At 53.6% G+C, this 14,353-nt stretch overlaps 1 protein-coding gene across 4 annotated transcripts in view; it reads left to right on the forward strand.

Annotated features, from left to right (window-relative positions):
• LOC139229240 (A-kinase anchor protein 2-like) overlaps nucleotides 1-14,353 on the forward strand; it is a 121,914-nt gene that overhangs the window by 74,628 nt on the left and 32,933 nt on the right. The gene's annotated exons all lie outside the window — the stretch shown is intronic.

A 14,353-nucleotide genomic window follows, 5' to 3' on the forward strand; every position in this document is an offset into this window, starting at 1 on the left:
TGGCCTACACTGGCAGGCCCTGCCTGTGTGCACGGAGCAGGGACACGGAGTGGCGAATATTTCTTTCAAGCTACGAATGTAACCAGGGCACCGAGCATCAGATTATGAGGCGAGGTTACATAAAGTAGGCTAATATTCCCTGGAATGTAGAAGGTTAAGGGCTGATTTGATTGAGGTTTTTAGGGAATTTGAAACTAATTGATAGGGTAGATAGAGGAAAACATTTTCTGCTGATGGGGAGTCTGAGAGAAGGGGGCATAACCTAAACATCGGAGCCAAGCCATTCAGGGGAGAAGTCAGGTAACTGGGTAACACTGTGGAACTCTCTCCCACACAAAGCAGTAGATGCGAGCTCGATTAACCATTTTAAACCTGAGATCGATGGATTTTTGCCAGTCCAGGGCGAGAATATAAAAGGATATGTAGCCAAGGGGGCTGGATGGAGTTAGGTCACAGATCAGCCGTGGTCTCACAACAGCAGATCAGGCTGGAGGGGCTGAATGGCCTCCCTCCTAGTCCTATGGTCCGATGTTCCCATGTCTTTTATTCACACCCAGAATGAAGTTTAACATATGTAAGCAGGAGCCATGTTTTCTAGAAAGTTCTGGAAGTCTACTAACTCTGCCTACTTTCTCCAGTGCCTGAAGTTCGGTGATGTCACTGCCCATCGACTTCAGGGGCTAAAAGTTAGTGCTCGCGTTGTTGGGTTGGATTGTTGAATATGCAGCATGAAATTCGTCAAATTCTCCCTCCCCTTTCAAAGTGCATCAATAATCGGGTCCAGTGTGTTTAAAATGAAACCGCGAGCTCAGTTGATCAGCGATTGCACAATGTAAGTGCGGGCAAGGCGAGGGGCAGTTTTGTTGCGACCTTTGGGAGTTTGCACACAGAACCGGAGTGACAGGCTGCCGGGCCAACACTGACCAATAACAGGCCGTGCTCAGTCAGTCCACACACTCTCCCAGCTCTGCCTCTTATCAGAGGTGTGCACAGTCCAAAGACGGACTCCCCCTCCGTACAGATAAACCACACCAGCTCAGCACATCCGCCAAGCTGCCTGCCGGCTTTCTGACTTCAATGGGAGCAATTAGTCTCCCTCTGAGAAATTTGTAGATCTTCCAAATGATGTAAGTAGGTTTGTAACAAACAACTGGATTTGGAGATCAATTTAACGGAATGTGTATTCACAACCCGAGTTCCATGTGTTGAGGAGGGAGCTGTTAGTATGTGTGGAAATGTTGCTTTTACTTCTGTTCTGACGGAATGTTGTGTGTGAAGATGACCCGCTGTCTCAGCCCATCAGTGTGTGCTGATAACGTGTCTCAACATGCAGGCCACTTACTGAATGACTGTAAACATGCTGGGGTTATGTTGGTGAGAGGGCGAACACACACTCAATGGGGCTGTGCTAATAAGACGTGCCTGTTTGAAAGTGTGGTTTTAGAACACAGTTTTGGTCCTAATTGTTGATTACAATCATTGGAACTTGCCCGGAAGTGCTCCAACAGAAACCTGCAGGTTTTTGACTCAAGTACTTTCTGTGGAGCAGTATCTTTGGGCTCGATGCACACACTGGCACGGGGGCGGGGGGGCGGTGTCCTGTACCCGGGGGATGTTCCCCTCCTATTCCTCGTCCAGACCCAGGGGATCCCCGTGCACGAGGCCCGTGACCAGACACTCCCTTTCTCCTGCTGACTCCTGTGGTGTGCAATGAGGTAGAGTAACACAGCACTTGGGGCCCGAACTTGTCCCATTTTCAATGGCCCGTTGGTGTCCCCGGGGCAGGTCCCTGTCCCAGCGGGTTCCCCAGTGGTGAGCCAATGGTGGACCTGTAAACGTACTCTAGTCGAAGAGTTCCTGCTGCCCCACCATCTTGTAACCGGCCCGTTCTTCAAAGATTCACATCGCCCTCTTTTTGCCGACGGGTATAGTGAAGGTTGCCAACTCTGGTTGCATCTACTCTCGGACATATTTCGGCACATGGCGCACAGCTCCAACTCCCCCACCCGGTCAAACAATCTCTTGTTCCTAGCTCCAATACTTTTCCAGCTAATAAATGAAAGTGTTGAAAGAAAATGGGAAAAAACCCCACAGGTTTTTGAATGCTCTGGTGATGTTACTCCTGGGTTGCTTGCTGCAGTGACGAGGAGATTAATCTTCAGTTCCTGGAGACTCCAGAACAGTTGTGGAGGGTTGGTACCCCGAGGTACATTGGGCAAGGGTTCAATTCCCCCTCTGTTGGTTACACGGTGTCTAACCGAGGCCTGCCAATTCCTCAGGGCAGGCCATTCAGCCCCTCCATTGGCAGCTCACAGGGAACAGTGGGCCAACCTGAAATTACCAAATTAAAACTAAACTCCCTTTACTGAAACACTTCAGGAATTCCCTTTAATTACCGAAGCTTTGGTAACAGAATAAAAAAAAGGACTTGCATTTGTGCAGCATCTTTCATAATCTCAGGGCGCCTCAAACACTTTCCAGCTGACAAGTGACTGTTTGTTTTTGGTGTGGTCACTGTTGTAATGTGGGAAACGCAGCAGCCCATTTGCACACAGCAAGCTCCCACAAACAGCAATGTGATAATCACCAGATAATCTGTTTTAGTGATAAATATTGGCCCCAGGACAGCAGAGATAACTCCCCTGCTCTTCTTCAAAATAGTTCCCTGGGGAATTTTCTATCCACTGGAGAGGGCAGACAGTGCCTCGGTAGAACGTCGCATCCGAAAGAGAGTGCGCCTAGGTTTTTGTGCTCCAGTGTCTAGAGTGGGATTTGAACCCACAACCTTCTGAGTGAGAGACAGAGTGCTGTCCACTGAGCCACGGCTGACACCTTGAGCAGGTCTGTTGCTTAGCCATGACTTTCAACCATTGGAGCGCTGGAGGCCTTTGATTTAAGAGGACGAAGTGGTGAGGAGGGTGTTTGTGTTTCATTTGGTTTCTCCGCGTTACCGTACATCCCATCATTATACTCGCTCTGCAGCCCCGCTATAACACGTTTCTCTTGTTTGGATAAGGTTTCGATGACCATTCAGTACGTCCCACTCACAACTGTTACATGCCGCCTGCTTTCATCTGTTATTGCCAATTCTTCAACGGGTGCTGGGCTGGGAGCAGGGGAGGGGGACAGGGAGGGACAGTGGAGGGGGGAACAGGGCTGGGAGAGGGGGACAGGGAGGGACAGGGGAGGGGGACAGGGAGGGACAGGGGAGGGGGGAACAGGGCTGGGAGAGGGGGAGGGGGGGGACAGGGGGGAGGGGGACAGGGAGGGACAGGGGAGGGGGGAACAGGGCTGGGAGAGGGGGGGACAGGGAGGGACAGGGTGAGGGGCTGGGAGAGGGGGAGGGGGGGACAGGGGAGGGGGACAGGGGAGGAACAGGTGGGAGGACGAGAGGGGGACGGGGTTGGGAGAGGGGGGGAGAGGGGCGGAGGACGGAGGGGATGGGGGCGAGCAGGGGAACGGGGAGGGGGGGGAGAGGGAGGGGGCTGGGCTGGGAGCAGGGGAGGGGGACAGGGCCAGGAGCAGGGGAGGGGGACTTGGGAGGGGGACAAGGCTGGGCTGGAGCAGGGGTGGGGGACAGGGGAGGGGGTAGGGTCAGGGGCAGAGCTGGGCTGGAGCAGGGGAGGGGGCTGCCCTGGTGCAGCCAGGAAGGGTGAGGGCAGTGTATCCGGAGCAGGTGGAGGAGTTGGAGATCGAGGGGAACACTGGGGACAGGATGGGCGACGGGCAATTCAGAACTAACAGTTCAAGGGATAGAAATTGGCCTGTTTATGCCTACCGTTAGCACCTCTGGGGGGCGGTAACCAGGCGTTCCCGGGCTGCGACCAGGTGCGGTGAGAGTACGGACCCCCGCAAACCAGCCGTGGAGGCTTCCCGCGGCGGTAACCCCTTGCGCCGTGCTCTCCTGCGCCCTGGAGATTGCGACGCCATCGTACTGTGCAGCGCCCCCCTCTGCATCGGCAAGTGACGACGCTGGCAGCTGCAGGAGGCATTGATCGGGAGGCTGCGCTTGAGCAGCGGGATTGAAAGGTGCTGATGCTTGTGTACCGTCAGAATTTGCTTGGACCCCTCGGGTAAATTTTTCACCATTTTCTTTGGCGGTGATTGATCAGCCCTGGGCTGTGTTCGAGCGCTCGGGGCTGATTGTGGCGGATGGCGGCTGCCCTGGGCGATGAGTGACCTCTTTTCCATGCAGAGCTGGCAGCAATGGCCTTTCCCTTTAAGGGAGGGAAGGTGCCTCAGATTGTGGCAGCGTTGCACGGGACATTGGGCCTCGCTGCACCGTTACCGTCCCTCTTGCCAGCTTTAGCGCTCCGAGGGAAGTGGTCACACCCTTCCTGCCTGGAGCGCTAAACCGGACATTTGCGTTGGCTTCACTTGAGTAGCGCCTAGCGATACTCTGTGCTCCCGCAAAAGTATCGCCCCAAACGGGGCAATGCACAATTTCCCGCCCCCCCCACCCTCACTGGACAGAGCACCTGTGAGTGGGACTGTTGAGTGAATCCTCAGTGTGAGCTTTAATCCAGTGCTGTTTTTGCCAGTGCTCTGCAGTATCCAGTGCAGTGGACGTTGTGCCAGTGCTCTGCAGTATCCAGTGCAGCGGGTGTTGTGCCAGTGCAGTGGGTGTTGTGCCAGTGCTCTGCAGTATCCAGTGCAGTGGGTGTTGTGTCAGTGCAGCAGGTGTTGTGCCAGTGCTCTGCAGTATCCAGTGCAGCGGGCGTTGTGCCAGTGCAGCGGGCGTTGTGCCAGTGCAGCAGGTGCTGTGCCAGTGTTCTGCAGTATCCAGTGCAATGGGCATTGTGCCAGTGCAGCAGGTGTTGTGCCAGTGTTCTGCAGTATCCAGTGCAGCGGGCATTGTGCCAGTGCAGTGGGCATTGTGCCAGTGCTCTGCAGTATCCAGTGCAGCGGGCATTGTGCCAGTGCAGTGGGCACTGTGCCAGTGCACTGGGCGTTGTGCCAGTGTTCTGAGCTCACTAGTGCTGCCGTCTGTCCGTGCTTTTCCTGTAAATTGAAACCTTCTTTGCAAATCCTTGATCATTTCCTTGCAGCTTCCTGCACTTCACTCACAGTCTGCAAACTGTCAGCTGGTAATATGGTCAGTCAGATATCGGTAATAAACGCCAGGCTCAAACACACAACTCCAGGCATTCCGTTCGAATCAGCAAGCTGAGAGTTTGCACGTTTTGCTCAGCTGTCCGGGAGCATTGACATTTCCCATGTGGCAGGTTTAGGTGGAGTCTGCTCCTGTTGTGAATTGTGAACAAGAATGGCTGTTCCAGTAACGTCAGACCAGCTGGCCAGGGCTGCAAAGCCCACCAGTGTACATCAGTCCGTGGCTACATGTGCAAGATTCAAATCCAGAACACTCAATGAGGGGCCAGTGTTGCAATCAGCGGCTCACCCTGTCAGTGAGCTAGATATTGGGCAGTTGATCAGGGGAAGGCGGGATGAATGGGGGCTAAGTTCCCCGCCTGTGCGCCTCCGGAGGTTGCTAATGGGGCGTGAAAGTGTTTGCGCCCGGGATGGGGTCAGAGAGCACTACAGGCTCCGGCGAGATTGTGCGGAAGTTAGAAGAGACACAAATCCAGTCGTGCCGCGCCCTGCTGGTCACGCCCTGGGCCGCTGTGCCTCTGGCGATGCTGTCATCGCCGTGCACGGAGACCCATTTCCCCCCATGCTGGGAATTGGACAGCATCCCGTGAGGCCACTGAGAGCAATGCCCACACCAGTCTCGCGGGTCACAAACCCTGCCGCACACGCCCGTGGGCAAAACCTAAAGGGGAAGGGAGGTGCGTCACACCGGCATTTATTTTCACCAACTCACCGAAATTGGGAGCCGGATGTGAAATTGAGTGTTGCTGTGGGCCCAGAGGGGCAGCACTGTGTGTGGGCCCCGGGGGGGAGCACTGTGTGTGGGCCCAGGGGGGGGCAGCACTGTGTGTGGGCCCAGGGGGGGGCAGCACTGTGTGTATTGGTCCGGGGGGTAGCATTGTGTGTGGGCCCGGGGGGGGGGCCCAGGGGGGAGCATTGTGTGTCGGCCTATGGGGGAGCACTGTGTGTGGGCCCGGGGGGGGGGGAGCTGGGGGCAGCACTGTGTGTGGGCCCAGGGGGGGGAGCTGGGGGCAGCACTGTGTGTGGGCCCAGGGGGGGGAGCTGGGGGCAGCACTGTGTGTGGGCCCGGGGGGGGGAGCTGGGGGCAGCACTGTGTGTGGGCCCAGGGGGGGGAGCTGGGGGCAGCACTGTGTGTGGGCCCGGGGGGGGGAGCTGGGGGCAGCACTGTGTGTGGGCCCGGGGGGGGAGCTGGGGGCAGCACTGTGTGTGGGCCCGGGGGGAGCACTGTGTGTGGGCCCGGGGGGCAGCACTGTGTGTGGGCCCGGGGGGGGGAGCTGGGGGCAGCACTGTGTGTGGGCCCAGGGGGGCAGCACTGTGTGTGGGCCCGGGGGGCAGCACTGTGTGTGGGCCCGGGGGGGGAGCTGGGGGCAGCACTGTGTGTGGGCCCGGAGGGGGCACTGTGTGTGGGCCCGGGGGGGAGCTGGGGGCAGCACTGTGTGTGGGCCCGGAGGGGGCACTGTGTGTGGGCCCGGGGGGGAGCTGGGGGCAGCACTGTGTGTGGGCCCAGGGGGGCAGCACTGTGTGTGGGCCCGGGGGGCAGCACTGTGTGTGGGCCCGGGGGGCAGCACTGTGTGTGGGCCCGGGGGGAGCACTGTGTGTGGGCCCGGGGGGAGCACTGTGTGTGGGCCCGGGGGGAGCACTGTGTGTGGGCCCAGGGGGGCAGCACTGTGTGTGGGCCCAGGGGGGGAGCACTGTGTGTGGGCCCAGGGGGCAGCACTGTGTGTGGGCCCAGGGGGGAGCACTGTGTGTGGGCCCAGGGGGGGAGCACTGTGTGTGGGCCCAGGGGGCAGCACTGTGTGTGGGCCCAGGGGGGAGCACTGTGTGTGGGCCCAGGGGGGGAGCACTGTGTGTGGGCCCAGGGGGGCAGCACTGTGTGTGGGCCCGGGGGGGGAGCACTGTGTGTGGGCCCAGGGGGGAAGCACTGTGTGTGGGCCCAGGGGGGCAGCACTGTGTGTGGGCCCAGGGGGGCAGCACTGTGTGTGGGCCCGGGGGGGGAGCACTGTGTGTGGGCCCAGGGGGGAAGCACTGTGTGTGGGCCCAGGGGGGCAGCACTGTGTGTGGGCCCGGGGGGGGGGGGGGGGGGGCAGCACTGTGTGTGGGCCTGGGGGAGCCAGGGAGAGCACTGTGTGTGGGCCCGGGGGGGGGGGGGCAGCACTGTGTGTGGGCCCGGGGGGAGCTGGTGTGCACCGTGTATCGGGTGCTGGGGGCAGCTTTATTGACCCCATGCCTCAATTCTCCCGGCACCTTCCCCTTACATTGGTAGATGCAGTCAGGAGAGTCAGCATGGTTTTATGAAGGGGAAATCATGTTTCACAAATTTGCTGCAGTTCTTTGAGGATGCAATGAACAGGGTGGATAAAGGGGGAACCAGTGTATGTGGTGTATTCAATAAGGCCACATAAAAGGTTACTGCACAAGATAAGAGCTCACGGGGTTGGGGGTAATATATTAGCATGGATAGAGGTTTGACTAACTAACAGAAAACAGAGAGTGGGGATAAATGGGTCATTTTCAGGTTGGCAATCAGTAACTAGTGGGGTGCATCAGGGTTCAGTGCTGGGGCCTCAATTATTTACAATTTATATTAATGACTTGGATGAAGGGACCGAGTGTAATGTAGCCAAGTTTGCTGATGATACAAAGATGGGTGGGAAAGCAAATTGTGAGGCGGACACAAAAAATCTGCAAAGGGATATAGAGTGGGCAAAATCTGGCAGATGGAGTATAACGTGGGAAAATGTGAGGTGAAAAATAAAAAAGTAAAGTATTATTTAAATGGAGAGAGATTGCAAAATGCTACAGTACAGAGGGACCTGGGGGTCCTTGTACATGAAACACAAAAAGCTAGAATACAGGTACAGCAAATAATGAGGAAGGCAAATGGAATGTTGGCCTTTATTGCAAAGGGGGATAGGGTATAAAAGTAGGGAAGTCTTGCTACAACTGTACAGGGTATTGGTGAACTGCGTACAGTTTTGGTCTCCTTAATCAAGGAGGGATATACTTGCATTGGAGGCAGTTCAGAGAAGCTTCACAAGGTTGATTCCTGAAATGAAGGGGTTAGAAACATAGAAACATAGAAGCAGGAGTAGGCCATTCAGCCCTTCGAGCCTGCACCACCATTCAATAAGATCATGGCTGATCATTCACCACAGTACCCCTATCCTGCTTTCTCACCATACCCCTTGATCCCTTTAGCCGTAAGGGCCATATCTAACTCCCTCTTGAATGTATCCAATGAACTGGCATCAACAACTCTCTACGGTAGGGAATTCCACAAGTTAACAACTCTCTGAGTGAAGAAGTTTCTCCTCATCTCAGTCCTAAATGGCCTACCCCTTATCCTAAGACTGTGTCCCCTGGTTCTGGACTTCCCCAACATCGGGAATATTCTTCCCGCATCTAATCTGTCCAGTCCCATCAGAATCTTATAAGTTTCTATGAGGTCCCCTCTCATCCTTCTAAACTCCAGTGTATAAAGGGCCAGTTGATCCAGTCTCTCTTCATATGTCAGTCCTGCCATCCCTGGAATCAGTCTGGTGAACCTTCGCTGCAGTCCATCAATAGCAAGGACGTCCTTTCTCAGATTAGGAGACCAAAACCGAACACAATATTCCAGGTGAGGCCTCACTAAGGCCCTGTACAACTGCAGTAAGACCTCCCTGCTCCTATACTCAAATCACCTAGCTATGAAGGCCAACATACCATTTGCCTTCTTCACGGCCTGCTGTACCTGCATGCCAACTTTCAATGACTGATGAACCATGACACCCAGGTCTCGTTGTACCTCCCCTTTTCCTAATCTGCCGCCATTCGGATAATATTCTGCCTTCGTGTTTTTTCCCCCAAAGTGGATAACCTCACATTTATCCACATTATACTGCATCTGCCATGCATTTGCCCACTCACCTAGCCTGTCCAAGTCACCCTGCAGCCTCTTAGCATCCTCCTCACAGCTCACACCGCCACCCAGTTTAGTGTCATCTGCACACTTGGCGATATTACACTCAATTTATTCATCTAAATCGTTAATGTATATTGTAAAGTGCTAGGGTCCCAGCACTGAGCCCTGCGACACTCTACTAGTCACTGCCTGCCATTCTAAAAAGGACCCGTTTATCCCGACTCTCTGCTTCCTATCTGCCAACCAGTTCTCTATCCACGTCAGTACATTACCCCCAATACCATATGCTTTGATTTTGCACACCAATCTCTTGTGTGGGACCTTGTCAAAAGCCTTTTGAAAGTCCAAATACACCACATCTACTGGTTCTCCCTTGTCCACTCTACTCGTTACATATTCAAAAAATTCCAGAAGATTTGTCAAGCATGATTTCCCTTTCATAAATCCATGCTGACTCGGACCGATCCTGTCATTGCTTTCCAAATGCGCTGCTATTTCATCCTTAATGATTGATTCCAACATGTCAGGCTAACTGGTCTATAATTACCCGTTGTCTTATGAAGAAAGGTTGAGTAGGTTGGGCTTGTACCCAGTGGAGTTTAGAAGAATGAGAGGTGATCTTATTGAAACATATAAGATTCTGAGGGGACTTGACAGGATAGATGCAGAGAGGATGTTTCCCCTCGTGGGGGAATCTAGAACTAGGGGACATAGTTTTAGAATAAGGGGTTGCCCATTTAAAACTGAATTGAGGAGGAATTTCTTCTCTCAGAGGGTCGCACATGTGTGGAATTCTCTGCCCCAGAGAGCTGTGCAGGATGGGTCATTGAATATATTTAAGGTGGAGATAGATTTTTGAACGATAAGGGAGTAAAGGGTTATGGGGAGTGGGCAGGGAAGTGGAGCTGAGTCCATGATCAGATCAGGCATGATCTATTGAATGGTGGAGCAGGCTCGAGGTCCAAATGGCCAACTCCTGCTCTTATTTCTTATGTTTGTATGTTCAGCATGACTAGGGAGGTTTATTTGCAGACTTCCTAGATTTAGTGCTAACAAACACATAACATCTCTAATCTGACCTGTGAGCTGTTGAGATAGAAGTGGTTTAATCATTTCAGATTATTTCTAATGCTTAAGATCCATAAACCTGCGGAATGTCGAGGGATGGCGTGCTGAGGGAGGGCGGGACAGAGTTGTTTAGCTCTCATTAAAGGTCTAAATTCCACTGCTATGCCGCAGGTTCCAGTAAACACATGTTGATGAGATTAAGTGCCCTGATAGTGGCTCCGTGACCTCACTCACACAGTCTGGCACTGCTGGATGGGTCTGAATGGCACTTCAGTGACACGCTTTTCACTTGTCCTGAGTTATATTCGCCCTTATATTGATGGCAGTAGCTATCACATCCATTGGGCTTTGTTACTGTGCTCATCGAGGTGGGTAAGTTTAGAGTCTTGGTTTCCAACCATGGCGCTCTCCATTTCAGGGAGCCAGTATTGGGGCTGAGCACCCCCAGGTCGGTTTTGGCACAGTTCACTGCCGTGCAAAGCTCCAAGTGCTCGGCCCCCAAATGTGCCTCAGCCTCAACTTTGGCCGATTATCCCGACTGCAAAGTGTTGCAACCTTTCCATTTCCCACCAAACTGCTGACCACCCAACTTCCCTTCCTGGCCTTCGTGTTCGCTGGCATTGTTAATGGTTCTCTCTCCGCAGGTACTGTCTCGCTCCCCTTCAAATCTGCCATCACCCCTCTCCTCTTTAAAATCTCCGTCTTGACCCCTCCATTCTTGCCAACTACCGCCCCATGTCCAACCTCCCTTTCATCTCCAAAGTCCTTGAACGAGTTGTCGCCTCCAAAATCCGTGCCCACCTTTCCCGCAATTGCATTTTTGAATCCCTCCAATCAGGATTCTGCTCCTGCCACAGTACTGAAACCGCTCTCATCAAAGTCACAAAGGACATCCTATGTGACTGTGACAAAGGTAAACTATCCCTCCTCGTCCTTTTGGACCTGTCTGCAGCTTTTGACACGGTTGACCACTCCATCCTCCTCCAACGCCTCTCCACCATTGTCCAGTTGGGTGGGACTGCACTCGCCTGGTTCCATTCTTATCCATCCTGTTGTAGACAGAAAATCACCTGCAATGGCTTCTCTTGCCACTCCCCACCATTACCTTTAGAGTCTCCCGAAGATCTATCCTTGGCCCCCTTCTACATGCTGCCCCATGGTGACATCATCCAAAAGCACATGTATGCAGACAACTTGCAGTTTTACCTCATCACCAGCTCTCTCGACCCCTTCACTGACAATGATTGGTCGTGCTGCTTGTAAGATGAGTAGAAATTTCCTCCAATTAAATACTAAGAATACCGAAGCCATTGCCTTCAGTCCCCGCCACGAACTGCATTCCCCAGCCTCCGACTCCATCCCTCTCCCTGGCCATTGACCGTGGTGTTGTGTTTGACCCTGAGTTGAGCTTTGACCACATATCTGCACCATCACCACCTACTCGTCCCTCGGTAATGTTGCCCGTCACCGCCCCTACCTCAGCTCATCCGCTACTGAAACCCTCATCCATGCCTTTGTTACCTCTAGACTTGACCACTCCAACGCACTCCTGGCCAGCTTCCCATCTTCTACACTACATAAACTTGTCCTCATCCAAAACTCAGCTGCCCGTATCCTAACTCTCACACAGTCCCGTTCACCCATCACCCCTGTGTTCGTTAACCTACATTGGCAACGCTTTGATTTCAAATCCCTCCATGGCCTCGCCCCTCCCTACCTCCGTAATCTCCTCCAGCCTCACAACCCCCCAAGATGTCTGCACTCCTCGAATTCTGCCCCCCTGAGCATCCCTGATTGTAATCGCTCCACCATCGGTGGCCGTGCCTTCTGTCGCCTGGGCCCCCAGCTCTGGAACACCCTCCCTAAACCTCTCCACCTCCCTATCTCTCTTTCCTCCTTCAAGATGCTCCTTAAAACCTACCTCTTTGACCCCCTGCGCTATTTTCTACTTATACGGCTCGGTGTCAAATTTTTATCGCGTAATATTCCTATGAAGCGCCTTGGGATGTTTCACTATGTTAAAGGCGCTATATAAATACAAGCTGTTGTTGTGGCCTAGGCCTCAAGCTCTGGAACTACCTCCATAAACCTCTCCACCTCTCTAACCTCGCTCTCCTCTCGCTCCTCCTTTAAGCCGCTCCTTAAAACCTACCTCTTTGACCAAGCTTTGGGTCATCAGTCCTGGTATCTCCTTCTGTGGCTTGGCATCAAATTTTGATTGATATCGCTCCTGTGAAGCACCATGGGATGGTTCACTGTTAAAGGTGCTATGTAAATGTGAGTTGTTGTTGTTAGAAGGGTGGGACATGAATGATACTCGCACCGATCTGGCTCCCTTCCTGTGGGTTCCAAGCAGGCGAGAGGGACACCCACCAGGAGCCAGCATGGTCCTTCCTTAAATACGCAGTTTCAAGCTCCAGTTATGTCATCAGGGCACGACTGTCATTTTAACTGGGGTCTGTCCCATCGTGTCTTCACTACCAGGCCAGACCCACCCAACGGGTCAGACCCATCCAACGGGTCAGACCTACCCACAGCCAGGCCAGGCCCACCCATTCAGGCCAGGCCCACCCACCCATTCAGGCCAGGCCCACCCACCCAGCTAGGCCCATCCACCCAGCCAGACCAGGCCCACCCACCCATTCAGGCCAGGCCCACCCACCCAGCTAGGCCCATCCACCCAGCCAGAACAGGCCCACCCACCCATTCAGGCCAGGCCCACCCACCCAGCTAGGCCCATCCACCCAGCCAGACCAGGCCCACCCACCCAGCCAGGCCAGGCCCACCCATTCAGGCCAGGCCAGCCCACCCAGCCAGGCCAGGCCCAAAGCACGAGTGCATTTTCTTTTTCTTTTAGTGTCCTTGTGGGACCAGGAGGAGCCAGAGTCCTGAACCCCTCCCTGAATGTCAGAGACCATTGCTACGGGTCTGCTGAGTGGACTGCTGAGGGCTTTCACAGGATAATCGCAACTGCTCTGTACAACCACTGGCTCTTTTATGATTGATTACAAAGTATGGCCACTGAAAACGATTGTCTCCGTGATAGCTGCTCCCCAGTCTGCTATGACTTCAGCAGCCACCAAGCGTGAGCAAAGTGCAGATTCACTCCTTTCCATTTGGGATTTGCAATTACAGTTGCCGTGTAAAATTACATAGAAAAGCTAAAGAAACCATGGCAATATTTATCCGATTTTCCTCAGTCCATTCCAGTTGGAGATGTCTAAAGACTGTGTTATAGAAGGCTCCCCTTGCTCTCCTCTGCCATCAGATGTGTTCTGGATACAGGGACTCATTTAAAGGGAATTGTTGAGCTGGAAGAGTTCTGTTTAATGACTGTCATCATTTCAACTAATTTTTTTTGTCTTTCGGATGAAACGTTAAACCGTGGCCCCATCTGCCCTCTCAGGTGGATGTAAAAGATCCCACGTCATTATTTGAGGAAGAGCAGGGGAGTTATCCCCGGTGTCCTGGCCAATCCCTCAAACAACATCATCCATCATCATCATCATAGGCAGTCGCTCAGAATCGAGGAAGACTTGCTTCCACTCCTGAAGTGAGTTCTTTGGTGGCTGAACAGTCCAATACGAGAGCCACAGACTCTGTCACAGGTGGGACAGATACTCGTTGAAGGAAGGGGTGGGTGGGACTGGTTTTCCACTGCCTGCGCTTGATTTCTCCATGCTCTCGGCGTTGAGACTCGAGGTGCACAGCGCCCTCTCGGATGCACTTCCTCCACTTAGGGCGGTTTTGGGCCAGGGATTCCCAGGTGTCAGTGGGGATGCTGCACTTTATCAGGGAGGCCATGAGGGTCACTAAAACTGAATACATGGTCATTAACACATTGCTGTGTGTGGAGCTGGCTATGCTGAAATTAGCTGCTGCATTTCCTGCATTACATCAGTGACTACACTTCAGAAAGTACTTAATTGGCTGTAAAGGGTTTTAGGACTCCCTGAAGTCGTGAAATGGGCTATCGAATTAAAATATTTCAATATACAATGAAAAGGACAATCAGAAAAAACTAAGGGGAGAGAGCCTCCAGAAAGCAGGCCGCCCCCTGACCTGTGACCTGTGACCAGGAATGGGGAGGCTGGCCATTTGCAGTCTCTTGACTCGCTGGTGAGAGTCAGTATGGGCCTCCCGCTTCACAACATTCCCTTCACTTAGACTCTCCCAATGGAACCGCAAGGCAAAATATCCAGATAAAGCAAAGTAACATAACTTCAAATCTTCACAACAACAGTCACAGCCGGTTACTATAGCAACTGT

This window comes from Pristiophorus japonicus, chromosome 18 (genome assembly GCF_044704955.1).
Source record: "Pristiophorus japonicus isolate sPriJap1 chromosome 18, sPriJap1.hap1, whole genome shotgun sequence".
Classification (NCBI taxonomy): Eukaryota; Metazoa; Chordata; class Chondrichthyes; family Pristiophoridae; genus Pristiophorus; species Pristiophorus japonicus.